Source organism: Callospermophilus lateralis, chromosome 11, assembly GCF_048772815.1.
Source record: "Callospermophilus lateralis isolate mCalLat2 chromosome 11, mCalLat2.hap1, whole genome shotgun sequence".
Lineage (NCBI taxonomy): Eukaryota > Metazoa > Chordata > Mammalia > Rodentia > Sciuridae > Callospermophilus > Callospermophilus lateralis.
This window is the reverse complement of record NC_135315.1, coordinates 75,004,984-75,021,542: the sequence shown is the minus strand read 5'-3', so window position 1 is coordinate 75,021,542 and position 16,559 is coordinate 75,004,984.

Sequence of the window (16,559 nt, the reverse complement as noted above, 5' to 3'; positions counted from 1 at the left end):
GAGAAAGAAATGAAAATTTATTCATTTGAAAGTGATTTCTATTTAGAATATATTCCATATTTGCCAGATTAGTCACCAGCCAAGTTTCTGGTGATCAGGTAGTATGTTGAACAATGCAAGGACAACACAATTTTTTAAGCATATTCATGTAATCACAACTTTAGAAAAATGCATTTCTAAGCATAGAACAATTTGTTAGCAATCAGTAGGGTTTGTTTAGTCAAAATGTTGGTGAGATTTAGGTTAAGTTAGTTTGTTTGTTTTTATGCAGTACAAAAGATTGAACCTAGAGCCTCACACTCACTGACCTATGCTGAGCTATGTTTCTGGCCCTTGTGATCCTTGACCATATTTCTTAGAACTCCTAAAATAGTGATACTTCCAGATAATCATTCCATTTGAGTAAATTTGCCTTTATAGAGAAAATGTAGAATTTTTCAGGGTAGCAATATTTTTCTGTTAAAAAATATATGTGCATTTTCCCTATAAAAGCAATTTTGGCTTTATATAACTCTGTGTGTGTGTGTGTGTGTGTGTGTGTGTGTGTGCCTGTGAGAGAGAGAGAGAGAGAGAGAGAGAGAGAGAGAGAGAGAGAGATGTGTATTTGAAGTATCTGAATTTCTGAGGGTTTCACATGTAGTTGTTATATCTAATAAACATTCTATTTCACAGCTGAGATTAACTGTTAATTATAACTATTGTAGCAAGACTTTTCATTCAGTCATTAATCATTTTAGTGTATATCTTGAGTTCAATAGATATCAGTAGTTTTAATTTAATTCTTTCTCTTTTTTTAGTACTGTGGATTGAACCTATAGGTGCTTTACTAGTAAGACACATCCATAGCCCTTTTTATTTTTTTTATTTTGAGACATTGTCTCACTAAGTTGCTTAGGGCCTCATTAAATTGCAGAGGCTAGCCTCAAACTTGTGATCTCCTGCCTCAGCCTCCCTTGATGCTGGAATTATAGCTGTGCACCACTGTGCCTGGATTTAATTGTAATTGCCTCTGACGATTTTAAACATGGAATTGATAAGGTCTGGTTTATTCTTTGAGATTACATTGGCTGCTCTGAAGAAAATTACTTAATTGGAAGGAGGGGAGAATGGGAGGAGGGAAATGTTTAGAAGATTTTTTTATCATCTAGCAAAGACATCATGATAACTTGGATTAAGATGGCAGCAGTAATAAGAAGTAGAGATGTATTTGAGTTTTATTTTTGAGATGAAGCAAACAGGCCTGCTATTATCTGGATATCAGTTTGAGAAGAAGGAAGAATCGGATATGACTTCTAGTTATTTGGCCTGATAACTATGTACATAATGATAATTATTACAGAAATAGAAAGATTAATAAAGCAGATTTATGGGCTAAGATGAAGAAAGAGGGAGGTCTTTAAGAATTCAGTTCTGGATTTGTTAGGTTTTTCAGTACCAACTTTATATCCTAGTGGAGATGATAGTTAATTATATGTGTCTGATGCTCAGAAGAAAGCAAGGATTGGAGATATGAATTTGAGCAACATCAGCACATAGATGGTATTTAAAAACATGAAACTTGATCAGAATACCTAGGAAGAGTTTAGATAGTAAGAAGGTTGGGCTGAATATTCTAATTTTTAGACATTAAACAGTCATCAAATCCTGAATCAGCATCCAGTAGAGTATAAGAAACCCAATAGAGTGTGATGTCACAGGATACATGAATAGAAGTGAGTTGTGAACTCTGTCTACTGCCTCTTGAGAACTAAGACAAGGAAGAGCCTTCATTATTGGATTTGGTAAGATGAAAGAAGGTTCTTGTTGAACATAATAGTGAACATGTATTGAATTGTTTCTACAGTCCTGGTATTCTTATGCTTTCATGTGTGCTATTTAATCTTCACAATAATCTTATGAGATAGTTACTTTGATTATTTTCATTTTATACTTGAGGAAATCAAGATACTCAGAAGATATATTTGATTTACTATCAATAAATGCAATATTGAATCAGAGCTCAAGAGGTTAAGATTCAAGCTTAACAATCAGATTTGTTTCCTTTTCTATATAATAAATATGAAGAAAAACTGGAATGAAACTATAATGAAATAGACTTCATAGAGAATCGGAGGTAATGTTTTGCAAAAGTTTTATAGTGAAAGGAAAAGCTAAATGGGATATGAGCTGGAAGGAAATATAAGGTAAAGGTCACTTTGTTTTGTATTAGATGAGTGATATTAAATGTGTTTCTGCTGATGGTAATGCTATAGTTGAAAGATGACTTGAAGATTTAGGAGAGATTAGGGATGATTTGAGAAATGCAGTTCTTAAATAGCAAAAATGGTGGCCTATATAGAAGTAAGGAAATTTCTTCTATTTTAATATAGAGCACATTGCTCATAGATTCAAATGTAGCTGGATTGAGAGTATTATAGGAAATTGATGTAGGTAATTCTTGTCATGTGGTTTCTTGCTTCTATATGAGGTATGAAGGAAAGGCAAGATCATCTGCAAAAAAATTGAATAGGTTATTATAAGTTGGAGGAAAAGGTAATAGAGAAATAAGCATTTTAGAGAGAGAAAAACAGAATTTTTAGAGAAATCAGAAGAGCCAATTGGCAATGGTGCTTTCCATTTGATATTTTTGGTTATGGGGTAAAACCAATTAGCATTGTTCTATTATGTTTTTCTCCATTTCTGGAGAAGAGTTTAGCTATGTGGATTTAGGCCCAGAGTAAGGTTTATTCAGGATTATACAAGTAGACAGTTGGATGGAGAGAAAGAGGAACAAAGCAGTTAAAGAGTTTTCAGGGAGTGATTATAGTTCTGGAACATGATGTTTCACAAAAGATGGGTAAAGAGGGGTGAAAAAGAAGAGGAGATCTTTAATAGAAAGGTGTTTGTTAAGATGTCACAAAGGCTGGGTGAACTGGAAGGAGACTGAAGAGGCAGGAGCTTATGGTAGAGAATACCAGTGACTGTATCCAGAGTATAACCATGGCAGTGGGTGGTCCAGCTAGAAAAATAAATAAATAAATAAATATATATTATATATATATATATGAGAGAGAGTGTGTGTGTGTGTGTATGTTGAGGAAATTAAGAATTTGGGAGGCCACAGTATGAGGAAGAGGATTATTATTTTTAAAGATGGGTACTAAAATTGCTGAGAATGTGTCACAAGTAGTGGAAAAGAGGAAGACAGTAAGCCAGGTACTAGAATTTCAGTGAAGCAAGGTCATGTCTTAGCCAAATGACAGTCAAGAGGAACAGTATGGGCTAGTGTGGTCAGATGAAATAATCTTCAGAATATCTGGCAGTTTTAAAGGAAGAAGGGGGGATGAAGTTGTTTGGAAATAATATTGGGAACAAGGTAGGTGGGAAAACACCTTTCTACCAGTATCAAGCCTCAAAGTTTCAGAGGAAAAAGTATTTTCAGGAGGTTACTACAGGCATGAACAACTTTCAAAAGCATGCCTGTAGTAGGATGGTTTGGATGGGTAGAGACCAAAGGTAGCGCCACCAGTAATAAGACTGTGGGACTATTTCAGGGAGAGGTGAGTGAGGATCAGACAAGGCCAATAGGGTTGGAAAGAGATGTTTTAAAGATCCATCAGAAGCATAACTTGCAGGACTGTTTTAGAAAAAAATGGTAAGATAATTGGTAATAATATTGGCAGAGAAAGAGAACACAGAAATGAAGGACAGATTTCAGGGGAGAAAACTAAAGGTCTTTTTTTGGGAGGGTACTAGGAACAGAACTCTCAGGAGTGCTTGGCCAATGAGGCACAACCCCAGCCCTATTTTGTATTTTATTTAGAGACAGGGTCTCACTGTGTTGCTTAGAGCCTTTGTGTTGTTGAAGCTGGCTTTGAACTCTTGATTCTCCTGTCTGGGACTCCTCAGCTCCTGGGATTACAGGTGTGCACCACCGTGCCCAGCTTTTCTTTTTAAGTAAAATAGTACTAAATTATTTTTGTTAGGAAAACAGTATTTTGTTTCACTTCTCACTATCTCTTAGTGCTTCTCTCAGGAGGTTATTATTTTTTTTCTGTGGTAATTGTCTTCTATAATATTTTTTGTTCATTTCCCCCTTAGAATCCTGTTTGGCAGTTGTCGGTCTTTCTGATTTAATTCTGTATTTTAAATGTTGCTTTTCTTCTATCTTACTCCTACCACCATGACTCTCTACCTAGTGAGGAGACTATTTTCTGAGAGATTTCTTTAATATTATCTCTCAAATTCTTAGATAACTTTTTATGGTACCTTATTTTTAAATTCCAAGCGTTCTTTTGCTTATTCCATTTTCATAGCATCCTATAGTTATTTATAGATATAACATCTTCTCATTTCTAAAGACATTAATTACAATTTTCTTCTATTTTCATTGGCTCTGTTTGCTCTGTATACCTATTTCCCCTTTCATTTTATCATATTCAGAAGTTTCCCTCAATTGTTTATTAATCTCTGTCTGACTTTATATTCATAATACAAATCCCTATATGTTGGTATTTAGCAACAGGTCATTAAAGAGCTGAATAGAAGCAGTGTGGGCATAGGTAGGGCTTGTCAGTGGTGGATATTTTTGTTGTTTGTGGTGCCTCCAAAGTGTGAGAAGTCATTTCCCCTGGGGCTGTCAAGTTTCTTAGAGAAGCAGCTTCTAATTTTCTAGGGGGACATAGGCCTTGTTCCAGGGCCTGCTTCCAGGTTCCAGATAAACTGACAGTCCATAACATATAATGAACTGTGGTTCTGTGTCTCAGAGTTCATTTTACGTTATGTACTGTCAGTTTATCTGGGTTTCTGTCTTGCCAGTGCATAAACTGTGCTCTCCTTGGTTCTATAGGCCAAATTAGTTGTTGTTCTCCTCCTTCTCCACCTCTTACTCATCTTCCTTTCTTCTTTCCTTTAGTAATCAATGCTTAGAAAACTTTAGATGGTTAATGCAAAAAGCAAGGAAAAAGGCACCCTGTGGAAAAAACTAATTAAAATCAAGAAAAAAAATCAACTATTGTAATGTCCTTAAAGACTAGAAAAAAAATACTGCATTCATACTTACTTCTAATTCAGACATTTCACCTCTATCTGCTTTCTTACAAAAGTTTGTTGGAATTTTTAGTTAACCACTGTATTCTCTTCTGTACTCTTTGTCCTTGTAAATTTGTATATATTTCCTTCAAGAAATTTCTTAGCTATCTTCCTAAGGAATGGGACAGATTAATCTGTGTGTGTGATTAATCTTCTATTTTTAATTGGACTTCTTAAGTTTCATTTTGAACATATTGCTATAGATATGCTTGTGGAGATAGAGGTTTGTTGCCAGAGTTGAGAAATTTCACTTAGTGATAGATATTTAGACCTAATCAGATTAATATCATTATTGAAGCATATCCCAAGGAGTCTGAAGCATGAAATTATTTCATTTATTCACTCAACATGTAACTATCAAGTGTTCACTGTGTGTTGGCAAAAAGATGACGAATTAGGATGGAACGTGAGGAAGGAGCTAGAGGTAAGGCAGAGGGAAAGAAGCCATTGAAGAGCACCAAAAGTGATGGGAGGAGAACATGAAGAGAGTTCTCCTATAGTGAGAGTGGATACTTTCAGAAAGGGTGAGCAGAAGGTGTTCTGTAGCATCAAGTAAAGCTAAGGTTCAGGGAGAATGAGTGAGAACTTCTGCTATTTACTGCATCCCTAAAATGGTGCTAGATTCTGGGTGAACAAGACTGTCCTAATCTGAAAACTATAAGAACTTAATACATGCCAGCAGAGATAACAACAATTAATCTTATACTCGCCCTATGAGGAGGTGGCCCTCAGAGTTATTAAACAAACTCAGGATGAGCCACCCAACTAAACAGAACTTTGAAGAATTAGTAATAGAATCAGAACTCAAGTGTATTTCCACATGTAACATTTTTTTCTTTCAAAGAACAACCACAGATAATATGTAAGCTTTAGAACAACAAAGGTATTTTCAGAGGGTTTGCACATATTGACACATTAATACAAAATTACAAAGGGAATTTGAAAATTATTAATCATTTGTAAAGAAAATCTTAAGTATTTCATGGGAAAATATACTTTGAGGCTTTTGATGTTAAAATAGTATATTTTGTAAATATAAATACTATATTTCTGTGACCTCAAAGTCTGAGGTGACAAAAATGGGCTATTTATTTGAAAAACAAATTGCCAATGAACTAATTGGCAATTCAGTGTTTACACTCTCATCGATTTGCTTGCTATGATACCCATGGCCCAGGTGAATAACAAAAGTATGGAGTAGTTTACACCAATTACACTTTAAAACTAAAATCTAAATTTTCTTTATTCAAACAGAAAATAATATTTGTGTTCTTACTATTGCCCATTAATATCCTAAATTAAATTGAATGTTGGTTTGAGATAAACATGCCCCCGCCAAAGCTACTTTACCTACCTAATGTTAATAATGGCAGTCTGCCTGAGAGAAAATATTTTTCAGAAAGGACAGCAGTGTCATGGATTTCCTCTTAAAACTGAGAATACATTTATTTATCTGTCAACCATAAGAAAGCTGTGCTGTATGTGCAGGGGCAAAAGTTGGCAAGGAACACTACCTTATTTTTTTCCTAGAAACTGCAGAGCCCTTCCACCCACCCTGTTTTCCTTTTCTCCTTCATGTTCTTCTAGCTGATAGAATGAGCACAGAACTTAGAAAAAGGAGAAGCCTTACTGGCTGTTTCCTTTTACAGCCCTGGGAAACACCTGAGGGCCAGAGGGAGATGAAATCTCTCATTGTTCCTTTTTAGTGGCAAAACAGGATGGTGTGGGAGTGGAATGTTTTCTTAGTTTGAATACATTTACCAAAACAACCACCTAACACCTACCTGTCTACAGCTCCTACTCCCTCAGCAAAGGCTTTCCTCCCTTGGTGTAGGCTGAGATGCAAAGTGCTTACACAGATAAATCTAAAAGGTGAATCAGAGAAAGTTTCTCTCAGTAAAATGCTCACCAGTTTTATCTGTTCAATAAAGACCCTATCCTGGATGATCTCGAAACCTCTTTTGTATGCTAACACTTTATTATTCTGAGTGATTAATTTTTGTAATTTTACGGTGCAGATGTTGGTTACTAATCTCTACTAAGGACAGTAAGAGCAGCATCATTTCCTTTGTAGAAGGGTATGTGTGAAATAAAAACAGCTTTCTTCAGGGAGTCTTCCTATGGGCCATTCCCAGCTCCTGCTGGGAGGTAGCAGGACTCAGGAGAGCAGTAGCGACTCACCAGAGTTTGAGTACATGTTTTGTGGGGACTTAGACAAGTCTTAACCTCCTTAAGCCTCAGTTAATTCTTTTAAAAAATGGGCCCAATAAAGCTTAGTCCATAGGTGGATGCAAAGATTAATCATGTAAAGTACCTAATACAATGTTTGCCACGTGGAATTGCTTATTATGTCATTTGACTGTAATTATTAATAATGGAAGTAGTATATGCCCTTCTTAGTTTGAATAAAGTTACCAAAACAACCACCTAACAGCTCCCACTCCCTCAGCCAAAGGCTTTCCTCCCTTGGTATAAGATGAGATGCAAAGTGCCCACACAGGTAAATCTAAAAGGTGAATTAGAGAAAGTATCTCTTAGTAAAATGCTCACCAGACACACCCATGTACAATTTTCCCAATAGTTTGTGCAGTTACAGAGAATTCGCCATTGTTTCCTGATCCCAGAGTAGACGCAGCCTCAGTTTGCAATCACAAGTGCTTTTGAAATACTGTCAAGTATTTGACATTTTCTTCACTCAATTGTAGTGTCATTTTGCTGTTGTTTTGTAAAACATTGGGTCTTTGGAAGTTGAATGATCAGATATCTATCTGTAAATAGGTGATGCTTTAAGGATTGACTATCTTTTAAAGATGTAGATAGAAAATTTAGTATAACCAGTTTCTTTGTTTTTATTTTGTAGAACTCTTCCATTTGAATTGCATGAGGGAATCCTGGAATATTTTGGTTTTCTCTGGCTAGGTTGTTTTACCTCATTAAATTTGATGCTTGGTTAATATGTCTCTTGGAAACTCATGTAAGTTGTCTTTGGTGGAAATAATGGGAATTTTTTTTCTCACATTTTATAAGAATGAATTAGAAAAAAATTCTCAAAAGTTATCACTTTATTATGTCTGATTCGATCCTCTAAGAAACAGACACTAAAATAATATTAATCATGCAAGAGTTTATTTGGGTCATCACCTGGGGGTAAATGGGAATGAAGCCAGTGAATGCCAAGAGACCATGATGCAAGTCTGGCACCTGTGGAGAGGAGAAGAGAAGGATTACAGTTGGGTAGTAAGAGTCTTATTACAATGCAGTTCTAAGAAAAGTCTGATGAGTTTTCCAAACAAAATTGCAGAGGAGTCCACTTGCAATTATGGGCCTGCTTTAGAATCTGTTCTGTGCTGACCCACAATCTAGAAGTAGGCCACTGGCAGGGTGGCCTCAGAAAAAACACAGCAGTGGATTCACCACATGTCATTTGGGGCCTTTGGACACTTATGCTTCTGTAGTAGATATGAGATCCCATTTCCATGGCCACTACACTTTTATGGATTGCCATAGCCTATGATACAGTCTTATGTTCTATGAAATGAATATTTTCTTAGCTATTAGTTCACAAAATTATTGAAATACTTGGCAGTATTTCAAAAGCACTTGTGATTGCAAACTGAGGCTGGGTCCACTCTGGGATCAGGAAATAAAGGGGCAATTTCTGTGTAAAGAATTTGAAAATAACAAAGCTGACTAAAATATTCTGGTCTTTTTATTATCACTATGTGCTGGCAATTCACATGGTGTCACTGATAATTACTTCACCCCATCAGGACAGATGACTCCAGCCATCACACCTTCAACCTTTAATGTCACTGCCAGCCTTCCTTTTTCTCTTCTTTTTCTTTCCAGCCATGAAAGTGTGCCAAAAAAAGTCGTATAGTTTTTCTCTTTAGATTCCTGAGAGGAATGTACTTAAGAGCATCTTTGGGAATGCTAGATACTGAAGGGCTTTAATGTTGTATTACTATGTGTTTTCAAAAAGTGAAGACATTATTTTATTTATTTATTTATTTATTTATTTATTTATTTATTTATTGTTGTAGTTAGACACAATACCTTTAATTATTTATTTGTTTGTTTCTTTGTTTGTTTGTTTTTATGTGGTGCTGAGAATCAAACCCAGGTAGGTGAGGGCTTTTATTGCTGAGCAACAACCCCAACCCCAAGACTTTCTTAAAGAGTGTCCAAGGAAGCCCTCAGTCGCCAGGCCTAGATTTTGAAAGATGGTAGATTTTGGCTTGGCAGAAAAAGTCACATGGAAGGCTTTCAGGGTATAGGTAGAGTATTCAGGGCTCAGAGGATAAGGAAGTATAAAATATATTTGGGAAATCATCAAAAAAATTGGTGTCATACTGGGCATGAATAGAAAGTAGGACTAGAAAAGTAAGTTGTAATGATAAAGTTAAGATTTTTGAATGCCAGTTTGAGTAGTATGTGCAGACAAGTTTAGAAACTACTGTCTTAAAATATTTTCAAATATGACTTCTCTCCATACCCACTACTATGACACTAGTCACAGGTCACTTGAATTACTTTCTGTTCAGTCATTGTGCTTCTAATCACCCCTCATAGTTATCCTCCCCACAGCAACCTGGTGATCTCCCAGCAATACAAATATGACCATGTCAAATGCTTCTGCCTTTATCTTTTCAAACATCTTCAATCCTTTTTTACCTCCTGGCTCCACAACATTTACCAGTATAACATAGGCAGGTTTTCGATGAGTATTGTACATGGTGATTTTCAGCCTACTTGAATATATACCCCTTGGTACAGTGTTTAGAATCTTGGGAAAGAAACTCTTTGTTCTCTCCACCATTTCGTTTTTCCCCTGTCCCCTTTTCTCCATTCTGAGACATATTCTTCTACCAAAGGGCTTTACCCTTAATATGGAATACAATGCCACTTTATGAAGTAGCCCTGTTTCTCAAATCTCATCTTTCACCAAGCTCTATTTTGTTACTTTAACTTCTCATACTCCAAACTTCTTAAAATTTCCAGAGGAGACCAATTAGTCCTATATTGTGTGCCTATGCTTAGTTCTCTCCTGTCTTTTTAGAATGCCTCACCATTTTAGCTTTTCCAGTGCTCTCTCTCTCTCTCTCTCTCTCTCTCTCTCTCTCTCTCTCTCTCTGTCTCTGTTGTAAATGGACCTTTTATTTTATTTATATGTGGTGCTGAAAATTGAACCCAAGTTCTCACACATGCTAGGCTAGTGCTCTAACACTGAGCCACAACCCAGCCCACTTCAGTGCTCTTAAAAAAAAAAAAAAAAAAAAAAAAAAAAAAACTTGAAGTTTTCAAAGCTATCAGCAAATCTCTCAATGTGGGGATTATCTCTTTGGAGATTTCTCTGACTCCTTACTGTGCTGGGTTGGGACTCTTCTTTTATTATCAAGGTTTCTATGTATTTTTCTTTCTAAGCTTGCTGTGTTATACTATAATTAATTGTTTTAATATGCCTATAATTGTTACCTATAGTCCTCTAGATTTGAAAATTTTATAATACTTTGATTTAATTTAGTCTTTTGACTTCAAGAAATTCAGAGAATTATTCTTAACAGAAGCTAACATCAAAATACATCAATATTGAAAATAATTTTATATATTTTTAAAGAAATTATAACTGCTACATAAAACTATATATATATATTTATGGTGTACCATGTGATGTTTTCATACACACACACACACACACACACACACACACTCTTTGTGTCATGTTCAAAAGGAAGTAAACATATCTATTTCTTCAAACATTTACTATTCCTTTATGGTGAAAATATTTAAATCTTCTATCTTTTTAAAATATATAGTACATTATTGTATAGTCACACTACTATACAATAGCACATGAGAATATTTTTCTCTTATCAAATGGCACTTAATGTCTGAAACTTTCCCCATCCTTTCCTCTCCCCTACTCTCCCTGGCCTCTGGTAACCACCATCCTACTATCAATTTCTATGAGATTAGTTGTTTTTGTTTGGACAGACCTAAAACAAAAGTAATTCATTTTGTTCAATCACAAAAGTGTGTTTTATACTTGCTGAATTTGGGTAGGGTGCCATCTATCCAAACGGAAACATTGCAACATGTTTTAAAAATATGAAATTACATTACATGCTGGAGAAATTAATAAAAAAGGTAGGTGAAACTCCAAAAATAAAGTGTAGGAAGAACAAAGGACTGAAGACCAAAAATCATTAGGGCAACATCTGCCTTTAAAAAGCAGAGATTAAGGAGTTAAGTAGACAAAAGATTTGTAGAAGGAGAATCAGCATAATGTATAAAAATCAGAAAAAATGAGTGTTTTGAGAAGCAGAGATGTGATGGAACTAGTATTCCAGGTGGCAAGGGGTCTTGTGAAGTTTCTCTCTGATGACACCTACTCTGGGAAGCAGCATCCACAGAGCAGGGACCACAATCTCCAGGAATCAAACTGGATAAATTTATGGAGGCTCCAATCCCTTTAGCCATAATCTAAACCCAAGTAGTTCTTGGCGTTTTTGAGACACACAACTTTTTAAAAAATCTCAAGAAATCTAATGACTATCTATCCTTAGAAAAATACAATTGGGTACACATACATATGCAATTTCCCTTATAATTTCTCATGGTTCACTCTACCACTACCCCTAAACCATGCCCACTCAAGCTTTTAAATGGACTTCCACATTACAAGTATGGTTCCACCATCAGCTCACAAACAATGCTTGCGTTCTGAGGACAGGTTATATGATTGAGGATTAAGAATTATTATCTCTGTTCAACCCTTAGTAAGTTTAAACTCATGGAGACCTTAGGAGAAATCCTCTTTTGCCTTACCATTGTAAGGAGCAATGGACAGAGAAGAAGTATCCCTTGGTGCCTGCTAGTCTTTCCAGCCAGCCAATTGAGCATTTTCTGGATTTCTACCTATTGACTAACCAATTCACTAACTTAGGCTTCTAGCTACTGTGGTTCTGCAAGCCTTGGCTTCCTAAGAGGTCTCCTTTAGAATTTTAACCAGCAAATAATTTACCTCGTGCATGTCTGTCTTTTGACACCCCTTCTTTTAAATGACTCACCTTCATTTATTCCCTTTTTTAATTAAATAATTTAGGAAAGCAATGAAAACATTCTGGCTTCCAGAAATAGAAAAATAATTGTTTAAATTTTTAAAGGAAAGGGGAACTGAGTCATAATCAACTTTTGTCAATCTTAGCTCAAGGAAAGAACAGTAATGTGGGAAATTCAGAGAACTGGGCAATAAATAATATTATTTTTGACTGTGATTTATATTATGAAGTTGTTTTTGTATGTATTTTCTGACTTCATTTTCTCTGAATTAGCATAAAAATATTTTTGCAATAACTGTTTCAAGAGTGAAATCAGATGTGTTGGGAAATTGTTTTGGGATTCTAAGTGTGTTTATTTGATCTATATGTGTCATTAGTGATTAAGTCTTGATATCTCTTCAAGAGAGAATTTTAGAATTTAATAAATGGAGATTCCTTTAAGTAGAATATGATATTTTATGAAAAAAACTAAATGTAGTAAATGTGAAAGAATATTAGCCTAGAAATAATTATTATAGTCAATTTTATATTTGATTTTTAAAGAGATAAAGTGTTTGCATAAAAATCCTGCCCTATTTTATAAGGGTGTTTGTGGGTGATGGGCTAGTCTGGTGCCATGCTGTTGAATTACATGACTCTGCATTTTTCAAAACACATAGAACTGTATACCCCAAAAGTAATTTTTCTTGCATGCAAATTTTAAAAATTAACCAGGATAGAAAGCAGACTAACAAATAGATCTAACTGTATTTCAAAAATAACCTCTCTGGAAGGGACATGGAAGAAAGGACTTAACCTAAATAACTTTGGGAAACAATGTTTCATCTAGATAGTACAAAGGATCCAGAAGGAAAGACTAAGAAACCACCTCAGATCAAAGGAGACTTAGGAGGAAGATAAAGGCAGTATAGTAGCCCAGGATAATATAGGCCATCGATGCAAAGACTTCAGAAATTCAAATGAAGTTTGTAGTTGAGTTAACAGTGTTATGCCATGTTAGTTTCTTAGTTTTGATAAATGTGCCTTGGTTATAGAAATGTTTATACATGGTTATATGTTAATGCACCATGGTTATAACTAAGAGTAATATGGGTGAAAGGTGCAGGGAAACTCTCAATAATAGTATGTGCTCAACTGTTGTAAGACCAAATTTATTTTCATATAAAAAGTTAAAAAGTGCTGCCTCAAAATCTATAAATTTAAAAGTTAGGCCTTGTTGATTCTAGTAAATACTGGATATTTTGGTATTCTTCTACTTTAATATGATAAGTTGTCATTTGGTAGAAGACTATTTAAGCATAGAAATAAATGGAATTTATTTAAAGAAAGAACTTTATTTTTAGGTCTTAAATAGAACTAAAACCAAACTGAATAATTTATCAAGGCTAACACAGGTTATGAATGTGCATGGGTGACTATGTTTCATCCGGCATAATGCTTTTGCCAAACAAAACTAGTGTTTGAAATATTTCCAATAGAATATTATTCACAGAGAACAATGCATGATTTCACATTAAATGCATGAAAAGAAATTGTAATTTCATGGTGTCAGTGGGGAAAAAAACAGCCTATTTTTTATGTCATGGTATCTTCTTTTTTAAAAACACAGTGCTGGTGATATAGTTCAGTGGTAGAGTGCTGGCCTAAACTGCACAAGGCCAGAGGTTCCATCCCTAGCCCCCAACACAAGCACAGACACACAGTTCTTAACACTGCCTGTTGCCTCCCATCCAGGCAGTGATAATTACTTTATCATCCTGCCCCTATAAGCTTGTGGATTTACATTATCTGGTATGCTGTTATGGTTTGGATTTGGAATGTACCACAAAAGCTTTTGTGGTAAAAGCATGATCCCCCATGCAACAAGGTTCAGGGGAAGGGTTTTATAAGCAAAAAAAAAAAAACATTATAAAACTATATCTGGCCCTGGCCCCTTCCTCCTCCCCCACTTCTCCACTCCTGCCATCTCCTTGAGCTGAACAGTTTTTCTCCAATATACTCTTCCACCTGATGTTTCTACCTTGGAGCTGTGGACCATGGACTGAACCCCAGAAACCATAAGCAAAAATCAATCTTTCCTCCTCCAAGTTGTTCTTGTCAGGTATTTTGATCTTGGGGATGAAAAGCTGACCAACACACCTACATAACGGGAATGGGCATAACTGTTTCCCTTCAATTATTACAATTTTGTTCAGTATAAAACTTAATAAAAGTTTTTACTTAAATTTATAATAACTTTATTTTAACTCTACAATAGATTTGTTTTTTTTTCCTCCTTAGAAGTGGTAATTTTCTGATAAATACTGAGAACAGATAAGATTTGTTTAAATTTTTGAATTTAAAAAATTGTACAGTTTCAGATCTAAAACTAGAGATAGAGCTTTTTCCCCTTTATACTAATAAGTGACTGTATATATGTCTGGTTTTGATTATAGTTGGCATCTCTGGATTCTGAGACAAAATATGCATTGCTGAGATGTCATGTCTTTCTGGCAGTCCAAAAGTATAATCACTCAGATATATAATGACTCCTCCAGCTTTTTTTGTAACCTGGTCTTAATGTCTGCCTTACCTCCCCCTCTCTGCCCCCATACTCCTAGTACCCCCTCTGATTTCTCATTACTTACCATTTAATCATTTACTCTAAGTAAAATGACTTAACTTCTGTATGGTTGTATCTCCCCTCCCTTTTTAGATTGTATAGTCCTACTGAACAGAATCAACTTTTTTGTTTATTTTTTAAATGTTTTAGTGCAGAAAAATGGAATATGTGCAAATATTTGAATTAGTAATTCAGCAAACCAAAATATCACCATTTACATTGTTCCTAATTTCTCAGGATTAAAAATTTGAACAAGTTTTAAAGTCTTTAATTTATTTTTCTAGTATAATACAATTAGGATCAATAAACAGTAAGTTGGAAAAGCAAACTATTATGTTATGGCAACTAAATTATTTTTCAAATCTAATTAATATATTTGTGTATGTTGATGATTCTAAAAATCTTTCTTACAACTCACCTGCATCTGTATTGCCTTGGTATTGTTTAAAAATGTAGGATTTTGAATTTCAACTTTGAATTTATACTCTAATAAAAGAATCTGTATTATTGTTTGAGCCCAGAAATCATTATTTAAAAAAAAAAAACTGGAATGGAGCCTTTATGTATTCTATATTTTGAGAGTCACTGGGATTGTTGAAGAAATTATACCTTAATTTGGAATGATTCAAGTACATGAGAATTTCCACTTAAGTTGTACAGAGGAAAATAAGCAGTATAAATTATTAGTGAATAATAATTTCAGTTTGATGTTTGGGAAGTTAATATCTCTATTAGTCTACAAATGAACTTCACTCATGTTATATAGTTTAAAAAATTCATTCAACTGTGGAAAGAAATTTGACAAATCCCACCTAAGCTGAGAATTACTGAGATGAAACAATAAAACCATTGAAAAGCAGTTGATGATGGTGATGATGATAGTGATAGTGGTAATGGTGATGTTGATAATGGTGGTGATGGTGATGGTGATGGTGATGATGGTGATCATGATGATGATAATAATGGTGATGATGGTGAGAGTAAAGATATTGAGCATGAAATCATTACTGAAGGCATCAGCCATGTTGATGATGATAATTAGGATGTCAGTGTTAACATGGACCGTGATGATCCCTGTGAGGATGTTGAGGAGGAGGAGAAAATTATGATTATAGCTGATGTTTACAATGATGGAATAACAGGTACGTCACTCCTAAGAACATAGAGAGTAGATAACTGACAATCATAACACAAGGAGTGTACTTTTTTTCTGCATACCTGTAATCCCAGATGTTCAGGAAGCTGAGATAAGAGGATCTCAAGTTTGAGGCCAGCCTGGGCAACTTGGTGACACCTTGTTTTAAAATAGGAAATGAAAAGGCCTGGTGAAGATGATGGGGGTGATGAAGATGGTGATGGTGAAGAAAATGTTGATGAAACTGGCAACAATTATGAAGATATGAGGATAATGATGGTGATGATGGTGGTGATGGTGGTGGTGATGATGGTGATGGTGGTGATGATGATGATGGTGGTGGAGAAGAAGATGATGTTACAGGTATTGATTATGGAGATATGAGGATGATGATTTTGATGGTGGTGGTGGTGATGATGATGGTGGTGAGGTAGTGATGGTGATGGTGATGGTGGTGAATGTGGTCACAGTGATGATGGTGGTGGTGATGGAGGTGGTGACGGTGATGATAAGGATGTCGACAGTGAGATAGTCACTGAAGGTGTTGGCAATTGCCACAGTCTGTCTAGGCACAATTTATGAGCCACTTATTAAGCAGGAACAAACTTTATTTTTTGGACGCACACACACCACGCCAGCTATTCAGGAATTCCCTCAGAGCCCAACTGCCACCACCGGCTCTCTCCCACCC